The sequence below is a fragment of the Ambystoma mexicanum genome, chromosome 1q (genome assembly GCF_040938575.1).
Source record: "Ambystoma mexicanum isolate Mex_15411 chromosome 1q, UKY_AmexF1_1, whole genome shotgun sequence".
NCBI lineage: Eukaryota > Metazoa > Chordata > Amphibia > Caudata > Ambystomatidae > Ambystoma > Ambystoma mexicanum.
In genome coordinates, this window is record NC_090922.1 from 200,939,112 (window position 1) to 200,961,136 (window position 22,025).

Below are 22,025 nucleotides of genomic sequence, written 5' to 3' on the forward strand. Positions count from 1 at the left end.
TGGCCTGTCATTTCAGTGACTTTATTTTCATAGGCACCAACTTGCAAAGCAAATGGTCCTCACCAGGCCCTATAAGCATTTCATAGGCCAACCTGGAATATGGGTTCCATGGGCCTCATTACACGGAAGGCGGTGGTCCAGGGTGCTATTAGCACCCTGGACCATGCCGGTAAAATACCGGCACCGCCTTGGCGGAAAGGGGATTTACCGCCCCATTCCAAGGTTGGAGGGGCGGTAAATCCCCTTTCCGCCATTGCCCTTCCCCATTCCCATTTCTGCCCCATACGGCTCTATGGGAATGGGGAAGGCGCTAATTACGGCACCGCAATTTTGCGGTGCCGTAATTAGCTCCGAGGTCCCTTAGCGGGTTGGTATTTAACGCCTGCAAAAAGCAGGCGTTAAAACTCCAACCCGCTAAGGGACCTCGTAGTACGGCGGTAAGGGTTAACGGTCACCGTTGCCATTAACGGTGACCGTTAACCCTTACCGCCGTCCGTGTAATGAGGCCCCATGTCTTAAAATCGCAGGAAAAATGGCCGTGATTACAAAATATTGCGGCAAAAATGCTGTCGTTTTTTGCGCCACAATCATGTAAAGGATGCGGGGGACACCCCCACAACCCCCAGACCCATTTGATCATTTAAGGGGAGCAGGGGACACCCCCACAACCCCTGCTCCCCTTAAATGGTATAATGGGGTACACCGTTACCGGCTCAAACCACCGCATTTTTGCCGCGATTTATTTTATCGGCGACATTTTTGCCGCATTTTTATTACCTGATACCGGAATATGGAAATCTCTGCCCCAGTCCTACCAGAGTTTAGAGACGAGGGGATGAAGTGGCTGAACCTGAAAGAGGCATTGCTTGGCGGGTGGGGGGATGAGCGGGCTATAGCCCGCAGTCTTTTGGTTGTAGCCCCGGATAAAAACTCAGGGGCTACAAGCAAAAGGCTAGCTAGCCCCGAGTACTGACAGTCCCGGCATTAGCGTAGCCCCGGATCTTTTCCAGAGCTAGCAACCCCCCTGGAGCCTGGTGACATGTTATAGGTGGCCTGACATTTGCATCCTCTGCTCTAACCTCACAGAACGTTCAGGTGTAGCGGCCTATTGCGCAATCTCCCTTTTACTGCGGGGCAGCCCCTATTCACGCGCCACTCTGTAGCTGTGCATGTTTGTACATGGCCGGCGTTCCTGGGCGAGTGCCGTGATTGTCAACACCTGTGATTGCATATCCCCATGTCGCAGGCAGACACTTATTATAATAGTGATAATAATATGCCTTTCTATGAGCCGCTTACTGTCACAAACCAGCGGCACCGTAGGGATAAGGGCAGACAGTGTTATTTTTAACGAGCTCAATGGTACCGATTATATCAAGCCTGTAAGAATGGACGGCTAAGTAAGCGGCAGCAGGTTTTACACCGGTGACCCATATCTTACATACAGATAGTATGTGCATTAACCCACTCAGCTAATCATATCTGCAGGTTACACGCAGAGTTCATCGGCAGGTGCATTCACTTATGAGCTATCTGACTGGAGACCTGTGATAAAGGCACATAGTTGCGCGCCAAGAATGCATGATGCAGCCATCAATTCATGTTTATGCTGTTTAAATATAATATCGCACTGGTATTATTTCATAGCAGTCACGCACATGAGAAAGACCAGAATAGGACACATTTCTCTATTGTTAGTAAAGATTGTTTTTTTGAGAGCAGAATACAAAGGTGCAGTTTTATTGTCTTTAGAAAAACATACGTCCACAATGGTTTGAAGCTATTAGCCCCTTAAATAGGTATTTAGTTTCCTTTTTCCTTTTTTGTTATTGAGTCGAACTGCTTTTAGGAGGCGTTTAGCGTCCTTTCGCGCACTTCTTAATAAAATAAGTAATACACAATACAAAACACATATTGATAAAATACTCAAAATACAGTGAACAATCACCTATTTGAATTAAAATTCAAAGAAGAATTAAAATCAACTTTTAAAATCACTTGATTCAAAGATTACCCATACATAATGAATTTTAAAATATCATAGGAGCGCTATTCATTTATAAAAAAATGTACACAGTGAAGTTTAGTTTTCTTTATATGTCAGCTGGCAGAAAAGGTTGACGTTTTCAAACCACTATTTGTCGGAACTCTCACCATCCACAAACTGTCATGAACACGTAGAACCTAACAAGCAAACTTCTTATAAGTTTATGAGTAATTCTAATTGGTGCTGAAAGGGGCCTCCTCGAGCTAAACCTCAATGCTATTTTAAGACACTTTTTCCAGCAATTTCCACATTGACCAGTCAGTTAGCAGGGATGCAGAGTTGGGCTAAAAATCTGGAAATTATATTGAAGCATGAAAAATGTATGAATCGTTGAGGTACCCGGAGTTTAAGAAAGAAAACCTGATATGAACATTTTCTTGATTGTCACATTGGGTCTGACCCAGCCGGGCGCAGAAGCCACGGTAGGCAGACCAATCACGGAAGCACCAGCACCGTTGCTTTGCCAGTGCTTCCGTGTCCCTAATCCTATAGAGTCCTATTGGCATGGGGACATACATCATACCAACGCCTGACTTCCCGGGCCGCCGGACTTGGAATCTCCCGGTGGCACCCAGAAGTCAGGTGCCAGTAACATTTTTCAAGTCCAGCTGCAACCAGCCGGTAGCACCGGCAGGGTTACCGTCGGTCTCGTAATGAGACCCATTGACTTTGACTAAAAGCATGATTAGGGGCCCTCTGCTTTAGAACCCAAGGCGTATGTTGATCAGTCACAGGCAGCCCTACATGCCACAGAAACCTTGCTCCACTGGTGCAGCTTTGCTGGCAGATCCGACATGTCACTGGCAACCAATGAGCACCATTCCCATCAAACACCCCCATTCTGAAAGTAGGTTGCATACAAAAGGCAATGTTTTCATTGTTCAAGGTTGAACTCGTACCTACTTCAACTTCAGAGATATAAATGTGCAGGTAGGTTTATACATAGATGTCGATAGCAAGTATGTTTTTGGTTTATTCCCCCTTGAACCATACATATCCCTGTTTGGTTGGGAGCCAGTTGCCATAGGGCGAGACCATCATCCTGGGAAATTCGTAAGGCCCATCAGAGTGGGGAGGGTAAGGCAGGATGAAATAAGACCTCACATCGATAATAATTCCCAACATATGCATTTGACCGTGATCCCTCAAAGTGAGGGATCCACTGGATTTGTGTCCTTTGAGTGCATATGGAGTCACACTGGAGATGACCAGGATAGAGAGAATGTCCTGAAAAGGTAACGGGCCAAAAGTCGCAGCGGAAAAGAAAACTGTGGTGAACGTCATTCATGAGGAACCTTTGTCCTATCAGGATTGACATGTCTTAAAATGCGGCTAGGTAATGGAGTCCTTCAATGCAGAGCGTGTCTACGACATGTGTGACAATTATATAATCTGCAACTTTGGGATTTATTGTGAACAGAAGGTTCTTAGTTTTATGCCCTATTTCTTTTCAAGGATTCTAAATCTTTCCCATCATTATTAAGAACTCAAAGCATTCTCAATACTAGACTGGATTATGTGCTAAACTCCTGATTTAAGTATTACGATATTCTTCCATCATTCAGTCTCATTCTCAAGAAAACATCTCTGCTACTCACCCTTGTGTTTCTTGAACCTAAATCATCACTTATCAGCATAAACACTGCTAGGCTCTCCTTAGCACAGCTATTTAATAATGCCATTCACCCACAAGAGACCGATTGGTGGACCAAAATGCCAGACTTTATAGAGTTTGTAGGGTGTTGACATAGTTAACCTAATGCCAACTTGACCTACTCCGATTTGACCGTACCATTTTGGTCAAATTTGGTAAGTCAAATGGTAAATTTTAATGAAAAGATAGTTGTGAGGTGGGGTAAGGGAATGGGTTAAGGTGGGGGAAGTCGGGGGAGGTGCGGTGCGGGGCATTAAGAGGGGTTGTGGTGGGTTCGCTCCACAATAGGTAAAAAAAAAAGGACCCAAAAAATGCAGTGAAATCGGCGGAAGGTCACGTGTTTTAGGTCAAGCAACCCATATCTTTTTGTATAAGTGGTGATGTCTTCCATTGGCTCAACCACACCCAGAAGGAGCACAGTAAATCAGCCTCCATGGAACTAGCCATAGAACGTCTCTTTCACTGTACCATGGGGGCAGAGGGCAGGGTGGAGGCTGGTTGGGTTGTGGAGGAGGTGGGTCCATGATGTCATTCATTGCAGACTGTGTGGTACACATAAACAGCCAGGACCCTCTCTATTTGATGAACACGTGTTACCTTGCCTTTCACTTATTACTCCAATCCATGAGCATATTGAAGCATGAATAGCATGAAAATGATGCGGATGACCCTTTCAACTGAGAAATTAGTAAAAATGGTACTTGCATGAAGCACCACCCAATGCTCGGCTTGGTATTTCCCACTGCAGAAATCCATAAGAAGGCATGTGCCACCCTGTTGAGCACAATTTCTAAGCAACCACAATATGTGGCAGTAAGGTGGTGATAATTCTATTACCTTGGCATTACACCACGACCATTCTGCAGGTGTTGGTGGTAAGGGATTGAGTTACTTGAATAGAAAGCTGGAGTAAATCATTCACCTGACCACCAACAAGAAGTGGATTTGCCAAGCGATAGTACCACTCTGAGAAAATCCACCTAAAATCCCCATTCACTTATGGACTTCAAAACTGGGGACTTACACCACTATGCTGCCACTCGTAAACCTGAGGTAAATCCACAAGACTGAGTGGAACTAAGGGTAGTCGGTTCTGGTGGTAATTCAGCAGATTTAGTGCTGAATTATTGACAGACTTGTAAGGATGGCCAATATCTTCCTTGTTATAAGTTCAGTGGTACAGTAACACAGTGGTGATAATTCTGTGACTGCTACTTTTTGGCAGTAACGGAATTACCTTCACTTTTACCGCACTGGTGAATTCAGAGTTTTCAACTTGAATGGAAAGACTTACTTCCTATACATTGCTGGAGATGAATTATCTACTGTAAGGCCAACAATCTCTGGATTTACTGCAGAGGATTAACTGCTAGTGGTAAATCCCATAAAAAATCCCCATAGACTTCTAGGAAATGCCAAAAATGGGGTTTTACATTACTTTATTACAACTCTTAATCTGGTGATAATTCCAGTAAACGGGGTGGCAGTAACAGCAAACTGTTTTGTCTGTAGCCTGGTGAAAGGACCTCCAATGTCGCAATGAAGCCCAAGGTACGAAATATCAGCCAACGTCTGTCGTTAGAATGCATTTAGCACACACATTTAACTGCACATCTAATGCGAGGAATGTCAGGATATAAATGTGCACACACAGGAGTGCAGGTACCATAGAGACCATCAGATTAAAATGGAGAATAAATACCACAAAGTATATCCTTGTATCCTTTTTTTTACAAGGGAGATGCATTGTGGACCAAGAGTTCCGAAGTAAGGCTGGATGAAAGATGGGGAGAAGGACCTTTGGAATAAGGAATAATTCACTCTTTCTTTCTTTCTTTCTTTCTTTCTTTCTTTCTTTCTTTCTTTCTTTCTTTCTTTCTTTCTTTCTTTCTTTCTTTCTTTCTTTCTTTTTTTCTTTCTTTCTTTCTTTCTTTCTTTCTTTCTTTCTTTCTTTCTTTCTTTCTTTCTTTCTTTCTTTCTTTCTTTCTTTCTTTCTCCCTTTATTTATTCCCCTCTTTCTTTTTAGACTGTAAACTGCATGATTTCAATTAGCGCACCTTTGAAAAAGCAGACCCTTCCTACCCGATCGCACCTTCAGATCACCTGATCAAGCCTTGGTCCTATCCCTCCAAAGCATTTGAAATGCCTTGTTCGTGCCTCCATTCCATCAAGGTACACAGTATTCTCCTGCTGCAATCTCCCTCACCAAGATAATAAGCAATACTGCTGACCAACAACACCAAACGCCCAGACATCCAGACCTGGCTCTCTGCTATGCACCTCGAGCGCTTCACACCCCATCAAACCACCTGCACCAAGTCCCTTGGGTTCGAAATCGACAGACAACTCTCTTTCCAACAGCACATAGCAAGGAATATACAAACAGCTTGCTTCCAACTTTCTCTCCTGCAGAAAGTCAAGCCCTTTAACACAGAAAACAACTTCAGATCTGCGATCCAAATTTTGATCGTCTTCCACCTCAGATGTGTCCTGCGTGCTGCAGCACGACTTGACTGTGCAAATTCAACATCACGCCGACCCTCAATGAACTGCACTGGCTCCTGCTGCAAGGCTATGTCTTCTTCAAATTCTGCTGCATCATCTACAAGACTGTCACCCTAAAGTCCCCATGTTACCTCACTGAGAAACTCAGCATCTCTGGAGGCCACGATCCACCAGAGTACAGACTTGAACTCTGCCAGTGCAGGAAGGAAAGAACCAGAAGATCGGCCTCCACTGGCTAAACCCCAAGAACCTGGAACCTCCTCCCTATCAACATCTGACTCGTCATCTCACTTCTACAGTTCAGGAAGGAGCGCAATACCCTCCTCTTCAAGGAATGGCACCTCACCTAACAGATAGGTCCATAGACCCTCCACTGCCCACCCTACCAGTGACTGGGTGATCTGACTTCCACTGTATCCTTCCCTGGTTGCTTATTGATCAATTGCTGGCAACTGTCTCAGAAGAATAGCTCAAGGGCAATGCACTTGCCTTGAAAGCAAGACGATGCAGAGCATGTCAGGAACTGCGGCTGGAGGTTCTTGAACCGATGGAGATATGGAATTCCTTAGTGAGACGTTCTTGTCCTCACCCAATATGGCGGTAGGCCCTTTAAATACCGACTCCGCCCACAAACTGGCGCGTTGTATCTGTTCATCTAAAGCGCTCCGTTGCCCTTGTAACGTTTGTTACTATCATCCAGAAATTACCCTTCTGTGCCTTCGTGTCTGATTTCATTCATTCCTTCCTCCTCATCTGCCTACGTGCTTTCACTTTTTCTTACTTCTTTTCCGCTCCTCTGGCGGTTTTCTCGATCTTACTGCTGTACCGACTCTATTCTTTCGGCGTCTGCCATTCCACTCCTTGCTATCAGCGTTACCTTCCGCCTGCTGTTTTCTCCTTGCTCTCATCTTTGTTTACTTACCTATGATTTCCTGCCTTTCTGGAAGCCAGCGCCTGCTGCACTATCCTTTCTTGCTTACTGTACCTGCCTTGGTTTGCGAACGGTTACCAAGTCCTTCCGGCCGTTCGCAGCTCCCTCCTCGGCGGCGTCTGTCTTTACCAGCCGCCAGCCATTCCGAGATATTTCTCGTAAGGCTGACCTTCCCATTTTCTTGGCTCTCCTAACTTTCTTTCATTGTTTGTTCCAGCTGTGCACGTTATTGCTTATTTCCTACTTTCCCTTTCTTTCATAGTTAGCCTTTTACACTCGGCATAACTGTTTGCTTTCTTCCTGATTCTAGCACTCCCTTGCTTCCTTCCTGGATCCCTTCCCTTTCAGTTTATCTTCATCCTCTATTTTTAGTCCAGTCTTACCTTCCTGAAATTGGAGATCTGGCAGTTTTGCCCTTTCACTTATTTGGAACCTTTTTGGAATCCTGCATCATCTACTTTAATTTGGACTTTGAGTATTGAATTTGGAGCCATCTCATTGAACCCATCTAAAGAAAAGAACTAGGGTTTTTTCTGCCTCTGGGCTTTTTACCTGGTATTGAGGCTGGCGCCCTGGGATCCCCCGAGGGCAGGTCTTCATCTCTGCCAAGGTGGCCTCCGGAGGGGCCATACCTTATCTACAAGAACAGAAGGTCCGAGCACCCAAAGGCAAGATTTCGATGAAGAAGGACCACAGGAAGTTGGAGGTGGCTCTTCAGGTACTGTCATCCAAGGAATCAGGTGAGGACAAGGGGGAGGTAGGCCAGGGACCTGACAGCATACAACGCCCAATCAATACAATGGCTTCCTTGGAACAGTACCAATAACATCGTTGCAGCAATGCAAAACCTTACAGCTGAAGCTCAAGCCTTGAGAACCGAGAATATTGCTCTCCGACAACAGGTGGTGTTGCATCGAGATGATCACGGGGCTTTGCCGGCTATGCCCCTCTCCTTTGGCAAGTATGATGACCATCCGGGAGGACTCAAAGAGTTTTTGGATGCCTGCAAGGTGTATTTTACCATTTGACCCCATGCTTATGAGACGGCTAGATCAAGAGTTGGGTACATTATCGCTAATCTCACCGGCAATGCTCTATCTTGGGCAACCCCGTTAGTCACTAGTAACGATCACTCCTTGAATGACTACGATCGCTTTGTGGAGGTGTTCAAAGAAAGGTTTGACAGACCCGAAGTTTTCTACTCCTCTCTTGAAGCTATTCTGGAAGTCAAACAGGGGAACACTGATGTCCAAACTTATATTTCCCGCTTCCAGAGATTAGCAGCTAAGGCAGACAGGCTGGACTCTGCCCAACAGACAATATTTAGAAGAGGTCTCCATGACGAGATCAAGGATGAACTCGCACAAGTAGCCCGACCAGCAACCTGCCAGGAATTGATGACATTGTCCCTCCAGATTGAGTTTCGCCTGTTGGAACGCTGACAAGAAAGAAGGCGACCTCGTAACACCCCTCAGGCAATTAGTCTACCCTCTTCCTCACCTACAACCAGGTTAACAACTACTTCCGAAGAGCCTATGCAAATCGGAGCTACCCGAGGGCCTCTCACTCCAGAAGAACGCAGACGGAGGCGAGATGCCGTGTTGTGTATGTATTGCGGATCCTCTAAGCACTTATTAAGAGACTGCCCTGAAGTGCCTCCTCGACGGAAGGAAAACTCCAGCCCCCGATCTACAGCAAGGGAAGTTTCGGGGGAAGTACCAAGTACCCTTGCAACCACTCAAGAACCATAGACGGTTCAGAAGAATACAGTCTAATGGTGTTCCGAGTTAATTTATGGTTATCTGACTCCGGTCCCACAGAGTTTTACGCCATGTTAGACTGCGGACATGCAGGTAATTTTATGGACTCCAACTGGGCAACGGAACACCAGGTGTCCACAAGACTAAAGACTACTCCCATCCCCGTAGAAGGGGTGGATGGCAGGCCTTTGTCCTCCGGCCCCATAACCAGAGAGACGATACCCTTGAAAATGGAATTGGGTCACCGCAAAGAATATCTAGTATTCGATCAAATTAGAGCAGCCCACTTTCCTTTGGTGATTGGAATACCTTGGTTGAGGAGACACAACCCTCACATTGACTGGAAGGCCAACAAGGTGAGCTTCAATTCGCTCTTCTGTAAGTCAAACTGCATAAATTTGGCTTCAACCTACAATATTCAGGAATTCAAGAAGAGATCAGCCCTCAGTCCAGCAATAGTGGCCTCAATTCCCATCCAGTATCAAGACTTTTCGGAGTTATTCCTGAACACTCTTCCCCGCAAATTGCCTCCACACAGGGCAGAAGATTGTGGCATAGATTTGATTCCAGATGCAGTAATACCCTTTGGACGCATGTACCCTTTGTCATTCCCCGAAAAGGGAGTTCCCGACGCAAATCTGCAAAATGGACTCATCCAGGAGTCTAAGTCCTTGTGCCGGGCCTCCTCATTCTTCATTCCAAAGAATGATTCTTCATTCCCCACCACCCACCTGAGGAGCAGGAGCTCCAGGACACATCCCTGCAGGAGCAGAGGACATACGGGGGCATCCACTGATCCAGCAACTTGCTTACAGAATTTCGGTAAGCGCTGATGCACCCGTGCTACTCCCATCAAAAATCGTTTTTTTCCAGCCCGCTTTTCGCTATTTGCAAGCACACCTCCAGTGTGCCTGAATCAAGCCCAGCTCCACTCAGCCTGCATTGATAAGGCTACAGAGAGCCTCGCCGCCATAGTAGCACACGAGGCACCCAGCTACTCCAAGATGGCCGTCACTGTTGCCTGCAGCCCCATATGCCTAACTAGGCTGCCAGCAGCCAGCCAATTGGCTACTGGGCCTATCTCCTGCCCCCATTGGCCGCCGGCAGGCGAAGCCGGCCCACTCTTCCCAAGGCCCACGAGAGGCAGGGCTATCACCTGTTTTGTGCCTGTTTTGCCTATCTGCCGTCTGCCAGACCACCTGGCCCCAGCACCAGACTTCTCCAGAGGTAACACTTTCCTTCCTGCCAACCTGGTTGACTCTTATCAGCGCCCTTACATCCAAATGCTAGTAAGCCTCCTGTGTTATTATTGAACTGAAATCGTTTTACTTAGATCTACTGCTGCACTTGCCAGCCCACCCCACGAAACTACTACACCTCAGGCCAGACTGTGAACAACACATCCCTATTAACTTGCTGCCATACTGCTACTCATCTACTTGCTCACGGTTTACCTACCTGCCTACATAGTATTTTGGCCTAATTGTGATTTTCGCACCTAGTTAGACCCTTGCTGCCCTATTGATTCTACTGATACCTGATGCCAGTTGTTGCACCTTACCCTAGCCTTGCCTGTTGCTAGTCACTGTGCCTCACCTGTTTGCTGCTACTGATGCTTGATACTTGATACTTGATGTTACCTGATGTGCCTGACACTTGAATCTAGCTGTGCTGTATTTTGCACCGCATTCCCTGTTGTGCCTGACACTCGAATCTAGCTGTGCTGTATTTTGCACTGCATTCCCTGATGTGCCTGACACTCGAATGTAGCTGTGCTGTATTTTGCACTGCATTCCCTGTTGTGCCTGACACTCGAATCTAGCTGTGCTGTATTTTGCACTGCATTCCCTGTTGTGCCTGACACTCGAATCTAGCTGCGCTGTATTTTGCACTGCATTCCCTGATGTGCCTGACAAATGCTGACTTTCATTGTGCCGCCCTGGTCACTATACGATTGATGTTATTTAGTCTTTGCTAGGCTTATGAACACACTGTACGCTCAGGTCACCTTATGTTTGCTGATATTTAGTCAAATCTAGGCACTTGTATTCATTGTGCCGCTCTGGTCTCTGATACCACAGTCCTATCTAATGAGACCCAATTTTGACCCTCGTGAACAATTTCACAGGTATCTTACTGAGGTAGCTAGTACTACAATCATGCACGTCAGTGTGCTCCTTCTACTATACTACACTTTAGCCCTATGGGCTGCCCCAGCCACTCAGTTACCCACTGCAACAACCTCCCCCTATTGGGTTAAACCCGATCAGCTACCTAATAGTCTGGCCTGCCCTAACCATCACCACCAGGCACTGCCTACTGTGACTGTGACGTCTTCAATGAGCCCTGCAGCAACCACCGCAGGTTTACACTACTCCAGTAACCATATTAACCAATACCTTAATGACCCAGTTCTGTGGCTGGAACATTTTGCCAGGAAAACCACACCCAACCAACCTTGCCCCCTCGTCCTCAGAAACAAGAGACTAGGCACTAGATTCCGCCTACGACACTCCCACAACAACGCCACCAAGCAAACCGCTCATACACCACCTGGCTCACCCCCATCTACCGCTACATGCAAATCCACTACCACAGGGGCTAAATTGCCTGTGTTCAAGGGCGCCATTAGCAACGGTATATCTCTCCCAGAACACGCATTAGACATTGCTGACATCACCACCTCTGACCTTGACTTCATCGCTATATCCGAAACTTGGCTAAATGCCGCATCTGGCCCTTCACTATCCTTGGCTTTACCGCCTGACTATGGCATCACGCGATGTGACCGTACCACTGCCCAATCCAGAGGCGGTGGCGTGGCCTTCATCCATAAAAACTCTCTTGACCTTAGAGTGGTATCTGACTCCAAACTCGAATCAGCCGAATCGTTGTCAGTCAAACGATCACTAACGCCTAACCAAACGGCCACCCTCCACCTTATCTATAGGCCCCCAGGTCCAGCACCGACCTTTTTCGGTCAAATATCCACTCTCCTCCTTGATCAAATTAAAAATAACTCACAAACAATCATCCTAGGTGACCTTAACTTAGGCCTTGGTGACCCAAAACATCCCGTGGCACTAGATCTGGATAATGTCCTAACTGACCTCGGCCTCACCTTGTACATTCAAGAGCCCACCCATATCAAAGGCAAGGCCCATGACTGGTTAGCCGGCTCTAACTGCAATATCAAGGTTCTCGACAATAAACCTTGCTTATGGTCTGACCATCACATTATAACTTTCAATATCGAAGCAACTCCGCGAGCCCCGACACCGATAGCTCCAGCACTCCCTACTAGAAGTAAAAAGGACATAACTAAGGAGAAACTCCTCCCACTGTTACTCCCCTCCCTCAATGCGGTCACCTACACCTGCTCTGATCCCACCTCCCTAGCAGACACCTATAACCAAACTATGCTCACGGCTGTAGACTCTATAGCACCCATCAAACTTAGGAAGGCCAAACCGTGAGCACATCTTAATTCATGGTTCACCCCACAGTTAAGAATGCTCCGCAAAGTTAAACACTGTGCTGAAAATCGCTGGAAAAGCCACCCTTCTGATGAGCATAAAGATGGTTTCCTTCTTGCCTCACTCACCTACAAAGATGCTATCATCACTGCAAAAAAAGAGTCTCTTAATAATCGTATTCTGCAAGCTGATTCGAATACAAAGGAACTCTTCAGAATCCAAAAAGAGCTAAAAACTCCAGTCTCCCCCCCCAGACAAAAAGGACAGTAAATGGTGTGCTAACATTCAAGCAGCCTTACTGAATAAAATCTGTACGCTACAATCTAAAATAAAAGACAAACAGGACAGTCTGAAGCTCGACAACCGCTCACTCTCCCGTGCTAGGGCCCTCCCTCTAGACACTGCTAATACTAAACCATTTGCCTTCTCACCACTCACAGTTACTGAAGTAGAAAATATCATCCTGAGAATTAAACCTTCCAACTGCCAAGGTAACCCTTGCCCAGCTCCCATCATTAAGGACTCTGCACATGATTTGGCCCCATTCATTACGGCCTTCATCAACTCATCCTTCAAAACAGGTATTGTCCCAGACAACCTTAAGGACGCTTGGGTGATCCCACTGCTCAGAAAACCTTCCCTAGACCCAAGCATACCTACTAACTTCCGACCTATCAGCACGGTACCGTTCTTGCTTACGATTTTAGACCATGCAGCATACCTTCAGATCCAAGATTACTTGGAATCCAACAATCTGCTAGGTCTACGACAATCTGGTTTTCGTCCCAGACATGGGACGGAAACTGCTTTAATAGACATTAAAACCCAAATTGAGGTATTGAAGGATAAGGGCAAACTAGCAATGCTACTACTCTTCGACCTCTATGCCGCATTTGATCTGGTCAACCACCAGATCCTATGCAAGCACCTCCACTCTGCTGCCAACTTCTCGTCCTCTGCCGTTGCCTGGATCAAATCCTTTTTGAGCAATAGATCCATGAGGGTCTTTGCCCCATCCGCAGTCGGGGGCCCTTCCCCAATTCACTGCGGCGTACCCAAGGGATCTTGCATGTCACCTACACTTTATAACATTTTCACGAAACCACTCTTTGATGTGCTTGACTATCTGGGTGTCTCCTACACTAACTATGTGGATGACACCCAGATACTCATTCCCATCACAGGTGATTATCTAGCTGACACCAAGGCCCTTAACGACGTCTACCTGGTCATCCAAGCCTGGATGGCCCAACACCAGTTATGTCTAAATGACGACAAGTCAGAGCACCTTATCCTGGTCACCTCGCAACACCTGAGCAAACTAGAGCCGTCCTATCAGTCATTCACCATAGACGGTAATAACATACGAGTCTCGAAAGATACCAAAACGTTAGGTTTTTACCTTGACGCCACCTGATCCTTATCTCGACAAATAAATGCAGTCAGATCTGCCTCTGAATACACGTGCAAACTTATTGCAGCTTGCAGACCGTTTCTTACCACCCCTAACACTGTCACAGTAGCTAGAACTCTCATTATGGCCAAAATTGATTATTGTAGTGCACTCTACTTAGGCACCAGCCAAGAGAACCTGAACAAACTACCAGAACAATGCCATTCGAGCTGCCCTAAACATCCCCCGCAACCACCACATTTCAGAATCCAGAATTAACCTAAAGTGACTACCTGTCAAGCAGAGAATCTTACTCAAAAGACTTGCCCTCACACACAAATGCTTGGCTAACAAGGCCCCTATCTACCTCTGTAGTCGGCTGTCTCGCCACTCAACCTCCCGTCCTCTAAGAACTGCCCAGACCCACTGCCTATCGATCCCTAGGTTCAAACTTCAAAAAGCGGGGGGCACTAGCTTCCCTGTCCTAGCCTCTAAGCTATGGAACTCCCTCCCCGTTACTATCAGAGCCAAAGACTCTTTCAACACATTCAAGTCCAAAACCAAATCTTTGCTTTTTGACCAGAACTAAGACATGCTCTTGTCTTACATACTCTGGCCCGCTGACCTCCGTTATTACTTTCTGTACACCCTATGGGTATATCCACTGTTAAGCCTTAGCGGCACTGCAATCACTGTAATGTATGTAGATAGAAACTCTGTCATTATTTGGGTAATGTAATTTTTATGTCTGTACATATGCATTAATGTAATGTAAGTCTTATGTCTGTATATATGCATTATTGTAACTTTGTACAAATTGCGCCCTGATGCCTCCGGGCCTGATGGTTTGCGCGTTATAAATAAAACAAATACAAATACAAAAAGGATTCCGCAGAATTACGCCTGTTTATCGACTACAGAGGGTTAAACAAAGTGACTATCAGGGACAGGTATCGCATGCCACTTATGAAGGACAAACTGGAGGCTGTACAAGGGGCGGTCTACTTCACCAAACTGGATTGAAGAGGCGCTTATCACCTCCTAAGAATCAAACAAGGGGATGAGTGGAAGATTGCATTCCGCACCCCCTTTTGACTGTTTGAGTATAGAGTGATGCTGTTTGGTCTTGTTAATGCGCCAGCTATTTTCCAGAGATACATGGACAAGGTATTTGCTGATTTGTTGTTTAAAACAGTGGTGGTGTACCATGACGACATTTTGGTTTTCTCCAAGACGTTAACGGATCATAGGTTAACGGCCAAAAGAGTGTTGTAGCGTCTTCAGGAACATCAATTGCTGGTCAAACCAGACAAATGCCAGCTCGAGACCACTTCTGTGTCCTGCCTGGGATTCATTCTGTCCAGGAAGGGTATAGAGATGGATCCCATGAAGGTTAAGGCGATCAGAGATTGGAGAGAACCCACCAATATCAAGGAGCTACAAGGCTTCTTGGGATTGGCCAACTTCTATCGGAGGTTCATCCCCAACTTCTCCAACACTGTTCTTCCTCTCACTTCTCTTTTGAAAAAGGGTGTCAAATATATCTTTGGAGATGAACTGCAGAAGGCATTCCTAGCCCTTAAGAAGTGTTTCTCTGCAGCTCCCATCTTGATTCAGCCGGATCAGACTAAACCTTACATTCTGGAGACAGACGCCTCTATAGGCTCTGTGGTGGCCATCTTACTTCAGAAATCGGAAGATGATTACAAACACCCCGTGGCATATTTCTCGAAGACTCTTACTAGCAGCGTACACAACTATTCTGTCCTTGAAAGGGAGCTATTGGCAATCAAGTTGGCCTGTCAAAGAATGGCGCCATCTCCTGCAAGGAGCTGCTCACTGCTTTGTGGTCAGAACAGATCATCCTAACCTTCGGGTTTTACAACAAATGGAGTGCACAAATTCACGACACACCAGATGGGCCTATTTTTTTTCTACAGTTTGATTTGTGATAACGTACATTCCTGTTACTGAGAACAAGAAGGCAGATGCATTGTCAAGGAGCTTGGGGGATTGTTCTGGGGGTTTAAAAAGGACATGATCTGGTCTTCCCTGATCTCAAGGTCTTTGTATCGACAGTTTCATTCCCCCAAGACCTGATCCCTCAGTATCAGACCTGTACTGAGTTTCCCTCCACGGTCAATCAAGGTAATGATGGTTTATATTACCAGGATGAGGCTCTCTTCATTCCTACCAAGAAGCTCCAGAGACTTGTACTTTCCTGGTGTCATGATTCTCCTTTAAAGGAGCATCCTGGTATTAGAAAGACATACGAACTACTACGGAGGGGTTTTTGGTGGCCAAGGCAAAAACAGGATGTTTACCGGTATGTTTCTACTCGTTCTGTTTGTGCCTCTAACAAACATCGAACAGGTAAACCTCTAGGTCTACTTCAGCAGCATTCCTTACCGGAACGTCAATGGGAGCATATTTCCACAGACTTCATAGTCGACCCTCCCCCGTCAGAAGGTATGACGGTAATCATGGTGACTATAGACTCATTCAGTGAATTGGCCCACTTTTCTGCCTTTAAACAAGTACCTTCAGCCTCAGAAACTGCAGCAGGTTTTCTCCAGGATATAGTTCACCTGCATGGGTTGCCCCGGACGATAGTATCTGATCGGGGACCTCACTTTACATCTATGTTCTGGGCATCACTCTGCCAGACACTGGGTATCCACCAAACTCTTTCTTCGGGTTATCACCCGCAGAGTAACTGGCAAACCGAAAGATTAAACGCCAGTCTGGAGCAATACCTGAGGTGTTTCTGTAGTCCACAACAACACAGATGGTATCGCTACCTTCCGCAAGCGGAGTTCACCTATAATAATGCACTGCATACTTCAATTCAGATGAGTCCATTTTTTGTACTTCTGGGTTTCATCCCCAACATTTACCCTGGCTCAGTCCTCCATCTACCAAGATCCCGGCCTTGGACGGAGTATTGCAGGATTTACACAAAGTACATGAACTCGCCAAAAAAGCACACCGAGTCAGCCTACAAACACAAAAGAGATGGGCAGATGAGAGCCGAAGTTCCAATCCGATGTGGAAAGTTAGTCTGGTTATCTACCAAATTCCTACCTAGATGGGTTCATACAGGGAAATTCTCCTCACGTTTTCTTGGGCCATTCTCCATTTTGCAACAGATTAACCCAGTGGCATATAAGCTCAAACTTCCAGTCTATCTCAAGAAGGTGCATCCTGTCTTTCACGTCTCCCTACTAAAAGAGTATAAAGAAGACCCATTCCAAAGACCTCTTCACAAAGGTCGTACTCATGTGAAGCAGACTCCAGAGGAATATGAAGTGGCCTACCTGGTCGATTCCAGATATCGCAAGGGTTGATTACATTACCTAGTTCACTGGAAAGGGTATCCAGTGGAAGAAAGATCTTGGGAGCCGGTGAGTCACATCCATGCCCCTCGGCTTATGAGGAGGTTTCATCAACTCCATTAACTCCATCTGGGCAAACCCGGGAGTCCCCTGAGGAGAAGGGGCTAGACTGTCAGGAACTGCGGCTGGAGGTTCTGGAACCGATGGATATATGGAATTCGTTAGTGAGACATTCTAGTCCTCACACAATATGGCGGTAGTCCCTCTAAATACTGACTCCGCCCACAAACCGGCGTGTTGTATCTGTTCATCTACAGCGCTCCGTTGCCCTTGTAATGTTTGTTCCTATCATCCAGAGATTACCCTTCTGTGCCTTCTTGTCTGATTTCATTCGTTCCTTCCTCCTCATCTGCCTATGTGCTTTCACTTTTTCTTCCTTTCCGCTCCTCTGGCGGTTTTCTCGATCTTACTGCTGTACCAACTCTATTCTTTCGGCGTCTGCCATTCCGCTCCTTGCTATCGGCGTTACCTTCCGCCTGCTGTTTTCTCCCTGCTCTCATCTTTGTTTACTTACCTACGATGTCCTGCCTTTCTGGAAGCCAGTGCCTGCTGCGCTATCCTTTCTTGCTTACTGTACCTGCCTTGGTTGGTTACCGAGTCCTTCCGGCCATTCGCAGCTCCCTCCACGGCGGCGTCTGTCTTTACTAGCTGTCAGCCGTTCCAAGCTATTTCTCGTTCCGCTGACCTTCCCATTTTCTTGGCTCTCCTACCTTTCTTTCATTGTTTGTTCCAGCCGTGCACGTTATTGCTTATTTCCTACTTTCCCTTTCTTTCTTAGCCTTTTACACTCGGCATAACCTTTTGCTTTCTTCCTGATTCTAGCACTCCCTTGCTTCCTTCCTGGATCCATTCCCTTTCAGTTTATCTTCATCCTCTATTTTTAGTCCAGTCTTACCTTCCTGAAATTGGAGATCTGGCAGTTTTGCTCTTTCACTTATTTGTAACCTTTTTGGAATCCAGCATCATGTACTTTCATTTGGACTTTGAGTATTGAATTTGGAGCCATCTCATTGAACCCATCTAAAGAAAAGAACTAGGGTTTTTTCCGCCTTCAGGGTTTTTCCCTGGTATTGAGGCTGGACCCCTGGGATCCCCCGAGGGCAGGTCTCCATCTCTGCCAAGGTGGCCTCCGGAGGGGCCAGACCTTATCTACACGAACGGAAGTTCCGAGCATTCAAAGGCAAGATTTCGACAAAGAAGGACCATAGGAAGTGGGAGGCGGCTCTTCAGGTACTGTCTTCCGAGGAATCAGGTGAGGAGAAGGGGGAGATAGGCCAGGAACCTGACAGAGCAACACATGTTCGATCCCCGGGTCTGCTCTAAGAAACCTCTGGGTATTAAGTGCATTATAAATAAACAACTACAATTACAAAATTGTCAACCGTTCCCTGTTGTTATATTCCTACTCCCCTGTTTCTCTGCTTCCTTAAGCATGTTTTACGCCCTATGATGTAAAGCACCCCATTGCTTCTTGAAGCTAGGTCCACGTTCAATAAATACCCTAATAATAATAATAATAATAATAATAATAATAATAATAATAATAATAATAATAATACAATGATCTCAATAACACCAACAGACAAGCCATGGCCTGCCTCAAACCAAACGCTGTACAAGGGAGAGGGGACCAAGAAACAGGCATTCTCTGTCTGTGCCCCTAGGCTTGGACACCTCAATCCCCACAACATCAGATCCAATGCCCCACTCTTGCAGTCCACAAAGTAGCCTACGAGCATTCACTTCAAGAGGCTTGTGTGTCCAAGTACAAGCCCACCTTACTCTACTGATATACCGCTGACACTGAGAAACCACACATCCTTCCTCGCACCTACTCTTCTCCTTTCTCCCTACCACTCACTTTACCAACCACCTGGAATTACACCCCGTCCTTCTTGCCTTTTGTAATAAACACATGTCCTCGCTCGGGGGCTTTCCGATGTGACATTTGCACTCCATGAAAACCCCAAATAAAAAATATTAAAAACCCAGTATAGTTGACTACCCATTCTCTATATGCTGTGCCTTTCCAAGCCTGTTTAGTGGGAAACCAACAAGTCCGTAGAACTGAGACTTCTGTGGGGCCAGGACTGCAGACATCCACACTAAGATAAGGTTTTGCTGGCTTGGTCCTATAACCATGAGGCGGGATACAGGCCCCCTCAAACAGGCTCAGGGAACAGAACAAAGGAACCTAACTTCATCATCTCTCTCCTGTTGTGCCTATGAAATATATGCGATATTCAGAATGCCACACTCTTGAATCCACCCTTTGGATCCTTAAAAGTGGAACATATGTAGAAAGTGTTCTCCCTCATAGGCTCACCCTCGCACAGAAGAGCAGCAACCACTTTCCCATCCCTCAATCCAAGTGGACATTCCCAGCGATTCTTTAACCAGGGACAGATTGTCACCAACATTAGCATAGAAACAAACAAAGGACAACAGCGTAGATTATATGCTCTTAACAACATTAGAATTATTCACTGTAATGACTGACATATACGCTACATTTTGTGAGTTCTCACCTTTTTTATTTAGAAGTAGTCAAAATACCTTGGCAGTCAGATGCCTAATGACGACATTCTCAGTATTACAACTAAGTGCAGAAATGCAGTTCAGACTCATTGGCGAAGCACACAAGAAAAAGCCTTTCTTGGCTATTTCTGTTCCATATTTCAATAGATTTCAAGCAGGGCCTGCCTGAGATTATCCCTCTCCCTCGGTTCTGTCCATTGACATCTCGCACAAAGCTCTAGATATTAAGGCATTAGCACCCCAGCTCACAGAGCCACCAGTGGCTGCTAGCTAAGCTGGTTTGATTGATGGTCTTCAACATCTAAGTACACATAAGTGGAGAAAAGGGAAAACACACATGCAGTGATCAGAATACGGCGAAATGACATGGTAAGCCTGGGATAGACAGTTAAATATGTAGACTGGTAGGTAGATGGGCAGGTAAACTGATCGATACATAGATAGGTAGCTAGATGGGTGCTAGAAATGCAGATAGGTAGCTAGGTAGATAGATGGGTAGGTATGCAGATGGGTAGGTACATATATATAGATAGAGATAGATAGGTAGGCAGATAGATTGGTAGGTAGAGATAGACAGGTAGCTAGGTAGATAGTTGGGTAGGTAGATGGGTAGGTACATAGATAGATAGAGATAGGTAGATAGATAGTTAGAGATAGATAAGTAGCTAGGTAGATAGTTGGGTAGTTGGATAGATAGATAGATAGATAGATAGATAGATAGATAGATAGATAGATAGATAGATAGATAGATAGATAGATAGATAGATAGATAGATAGATAGATAGATCATGGATGCATTCTCATTTTCTTGGTTTGACTGATGCATGCCCATTAGAGGTGCATGCTCTGTTTTTCAGGTTGGGATATTCCAACTGCACTGAAATTGTATTTGCCCCTTCTATACCCTTGCGTAGCAGACTGGCAGTCAGATCTTGACTGGCCTATACAGCAATAGGCCCATGGCTGAACCAGAAATACAAAATGCTGGTGTGGGACCGTTTTTTTGGTCAAAATGGGCCACTTTTCGGGCCAATTTGGGCCAGTAGATGAGTTAATTCTCTCTGCAGCTAATAGTTTTGACCGGTTTTGCTAAATAAAATATATTTTAAATGCACAATTTGCATCACATTTTATCGAACCACCCCACCCCTTAAAACTCCCCCTTGATTAATATTCAAACCGTGTCACAAAAGGAATGAATAGGCCTTGGCAACTGTGGTCCACGTTTTCATTGGTGCCCGAGTCAATTTTCTGGCAGTTTCCGACACAGCTAGGGGTTAAGAATTGGCAGGTGTTAACTGCTCTGCAAATCCATTTATGCAGCCAGAGGTTGTCTTCAACCCTCTTCTTTGGAGTATAGCTCAGCGGCAACGTGCTCGCCTTGGAAACAAGACGAAGCAGAGCTGCGCAGGTTTGATCCCCGCGTCCGTGCTTAAAAACCTCTGGGTATTAAGGGCGTTATAAATAACCTATCATATCATCACCCATTTGTTTTAGTTTAGTCGTTTATTTTTCAAGCACAAACAATTGCCAGTAAAACTAGTCTCAAGGCGTCCTGACACCAAGGTCATTGGTGGGGCCCTGGACTATTCCTTTTCAGAACTTTTGCGATCTGTTCACCTGGTCTCAAGAGAGGTAATGCTAATGGATCACGCTTCTGGGAAACACTAAATGCTGAGGACGAGTATGCTCGCCCTGTTTGCATAGACTTGTATAATAGCCCAGCAGTTAAGGGTTAAAGGACACCCGGTTTCCTCGTCCCACATTTGCCCGGTCCCTTTTCTCACAGAGAGATTTTCCATAATCCCAGCACTCTGCACCCAGAAAGTGATAGAGGGTCGCCCAGAAAACAGTCAATATCTGTCCCTCCCAGGTTGTGTAAATTTAGAGCAACTCACAGATCTATTAAAAGAGACCTGCCAGGAGGACAGACAGGTGCACTGGTGCAGGCTCCTCCATAAAGATTCCTCACACATAGTTTGTGGGATTTGGAAAGTTTTAGAGTCATTGAGAACATTTGAGGGGAGGGGATTGGAGGGCCAATACAGGAAGAGTGTGACAAAAATCCAACATCCTTAGGTTTGTGCTTCCTCTGAACTGACAAAGATAGCTCACCACATCCCGCTGTTCATTCATCAACAGTGACATGTGGCAAACTATCTTCTCCACTGGAAGCCAGTGGTACTCACCACTGATTTCCAGTGGAGAAGGGAGCCCATTAAAATGTGTTCTGCTCAGGAGTCTGAAACCTTTAGCTCTCCTGAACTACAAACCCTGTCAGCCCTAACCAACATAGTCAATGGTGCGAGCTCATGGGAGTTGTAGT

The 22,025-nt window shown here is 45.9% G+C and overlaps 1 protein-coding gene across 2 annotated transcripts in view; it reads right to left on the bottom strand.

Annotated features, from left to right (window-relative positions):
* The window catches only part of GRIN2D (glutamate ionotropic receptor NMDA type subunit 2D), a 1,678,351-nt gene that overhangs the window by 120,904 nt on the left and 1,535,422 nt on the right, over nt 1-22,025 (bottom strand). The window lies entirely within an intron of this gene.